The sequence below is a fragment of the Micromesistius poutassou genome (genome assembly GCF_964030765.1).
Source record: "Micromesistius poutassou genome assembly, contig: SCAFFOLD_1002, whole genome shotgun sequence".
Taxonomy (NCBI): Eukaryota; Metazoa; Chordata; class Actinopteri; order Gadiformes; family Gadidae; genus Micromesistius; species Micromesistius poutassou.
Window position 1 is genome coordinate 12,740 of NW_028180019.1, and position 3,205 is coordinate 15,944.

Here is a 3,205-nt window from a genome sequence, read left to right on the forward strand (position 1 = left end):
CACAAACCATCTTCATTATCAACAATATTGTAAAATATTTTTCATATTGCGGGGTTCATTTCATTTGCCCTCAAATTCAAGCTTTCTGCCCGAGTTCATCTCCTTCTCCATCAGAAAATAGTTCCTAACCATAGCCGACTCCGTCCGCTCATGAAAGTAGTTTCGGCTAGTTAGCGTAGCGATACTTTCTGTAATTAGGCACGATGTTTTTGTCCGTTCTTTCACCAGGCATTTAAACACGCTCGAGAATGGGAATTGACCAATCGGAATACTTGCTTAAACGTGCGTGTTATTGAATTTTTAATAATAATGACCGTTGCTAAGCATACAACGACCGCTGTCAAGGAAAGCGGTAACTTATCAACGGCCCAGCGGGTTGCTAAGCGACGTCTTGGACGGACTATTTCTCTGCTGATCAACACGACGAATGGTAATTGTAGAAAAGACACACAAGTGTGAAGTTGTTGTTTTTTTTCGTTTGGGCAAGTAACCGTGTAATAAGCGGGATAATGTATAGAACGTCGCCGGTCATTATCTTAAATAAGCCCCTTCAGGGCGAAGCGAGAGTGTCGGGCCTTGTTTCCCGATAATGACCAGTTCTATACATTATCCCTTATTAACATACACCATGGGTTAGAGGAATCTACACAACGAGTAATTCAGCGGATTGGTATGGCCTTAGTATTAGACTGTGTGGCCACAGTGGGAATGCAAATGTAAACTTTCTGTAACGTTAGACACTCAATTCAGTGCAATGAATTATATACGACCTTCGACCAACACATAGGTCTACAGAGAATTTAAGCTTTTTTTATTTTGATAGGATGTATTACGTTACTTTGCAGAAACTCGTTGATAAAACAATACTTAAACGCTGAATTGCATTTTTTTTTATTTTGTTTTACTTGGCTCCAACTTCGCTGAATGCCTGCCCACTTCCTGCCGGATGTTACACACTCGACTTCCGCTCCGTGTCTCGCTACGGTTCAGATTGATAGATCGATAGATAGATACTTTTATTGAGCACCAAAGGGAAATTCAAGATTCAGGTTCTATCGTTATTCAGCCGTGTGGACCCGGTGCCCTTTCCTCTGACGTCCTGCTGGACTCGAGGCGGGCTTGGCGTTAAATTCACGTCACGCGAGTGACACGCTCGTCTCGACGAATGTGAACGTTCTGCTTGATAACACACACACACACACACAGTCACACACACAGTCCACGTCATGTTCAGTACTATCGGAATAAATGATACGATAAAATGATGATTCACGTTAGTGTTAGGGTTAGAAAGTTGATTACGCGGCTTCACACGGCGTGCGGCTACAAAATCGCACAGTATCACGTGTCTGACGACAGCTGCGATGGCCGAGTGGTTAAGGCGTTGGACTTGAAATCCAATGGGATCTTCCCGCGCAGGTTCGAACCCTGCTCGCAGCGAATTTGGGTTTTGGATTTTGTAACTCGATCGACCGACAGACAAGTGCAAGGCTCTTCAGCGGTGCGGAGTGCAGTAGAGCAGTCACGGCCATTAATCATAATGAAAGGTTAGAATGCATCGCATCTCACTCCCCTATTATTCAATTAACCTTTTACACACACACACACACACACACACACATCAGAGCACATATGGGTGCAAAGCCCTTATTTGGGGCTGTAGAGATGCAACAACTAAGCAAGTAAACAGAAATTAACAACACACACACACATACGCACACAAACACGCTCACACACGTGAGGAAGAGGCGCGGGGCAGTAGCAGCAGCAGCACCCATGTAGCAAGCTAACCTGAGAGAGTAGTGAGGGAGTATTTATAGACAGCCGATGAAGAGCCAGAGAGGCAGGGAGGACGGCTGAGAGTCGGAGTGCCAGGCGAGAGAGAGCGACAGAGAGAGAGAGGGAGAGTGAGTGAGAGAGACAGAGAGAGAGCTAGAGAGAGGGAGAGGGAGTGAGTGAGGGAGAGAGAGGTAGTGAGAGGGAGAGGGAGAGTGAGTGAGAGAGAGAGAGCGAGAGAAGGAGTGAGAGAGGGAGAGTGAGTGAGAGAGAGGGGAGTGGAGGATCCAGCCGTTCCAGACACAATAAGAGGAGAGCGAAGGGAAACAGACGACAAAGAGGCAGACAGAAAGAGGCCGGGAACATGCTGAGGCGAAAGAGGAGCGTGTCATTCGGGGGATTTGGATGGTAAGTGTGTTGTATACGTGTGTGTGTCTGTATATTCGTGTGTAAGTGTGTCTGTGTGTGTGTGTGTGTGTGTGTGTGTGTGTATACTTGTGTAAGTGTGTGTGTGTGTGTGTGTGTATACATTTGTAAGTGGGGTGTGTGTGTGTGTGTGTGTTTATACATGTGTTAGTGTGCGTGCGTATGTATAAATGTGTTAGTGTGTGTGTATACATTTGCAAGTGTGGTGTGTGTGCATGTGTGTGTAAAAGTGTGTGTATACATACATCTGTAAGTGGTGTGTGCACATGTGTGTTTGTAAGTGTGTATACATGTGTTATGGTGAATGTGTGTGTGTGTGTGTGCACCAGGTTATACATTCTTTTTAAGTGTGTATGTTTGCGTGTGTGGTTATACATGTGTGAGTGTGCGTGTGTGGTGTATGTGAGTGTGCATGCACACTGTGTGTGTGTGCAACACTTCATTCTAAATGAATGATTCTGAATGCAGTTAGTCTTCCTTAGTTCTTCATAAACTCCACCTCACCAGCCTAAGCGTCTGGTGCACAACTTAACCACACTGCTAATCGCAACGCAATCTCACCTTCCTTCTGCTGGGGTAAAGCAACACATGAGCACTTATTACGACATCAAACTAATATCTACACTTTGCTTAACAGTGCATTTCGCCCAATTCTGTACTTGAAAATTGTATAAAAATTATACAATAGTCCTTATAGTCAATGTATAATCAATTTCCGTCGACCCGTTGAACAACACACATTGTTGGCTAAACCTTTGTGTTTTAAACAGTCACTACCCCGCGGCTTTGATCTTGGAATGTCTCCCACTATACCTCGTTCAACTTTGGTGGAGGTGCTAACAAAGAGCACTCAGCATAAATTACATTATGACGTAATGCTTGTTGTATAGAAAAACGAATGCTTAATCATACGCGGCAAGTATACAAACGCTAAATCTTCCAGCATACACTGGCGCCTGCGTACGGCCTTAATACTGCCGTTCACGTGTCTTTACGTGACACA

The 3,205-nt window shown here is 44.7% G+C and overlaps 1 non-coding gene across 1 annotated transcript; it reads left to right on the forward strand.

The window, feature by feature from the left end:
• Window positions 1–1,358: 1,358 nt before the first annotated feature.
• AC3HAE_041066 (transfer RNA serine (anticodon UGA)) lies at window positions 1,359–1,440 on the forward strand. Its single transcript has one exon. It is a non-coding gene; the product is annotated as a tRNA-Ser (tRNA).
• Window positions 1,441–3,205: the final 1,765 nt, after the last annotated feature.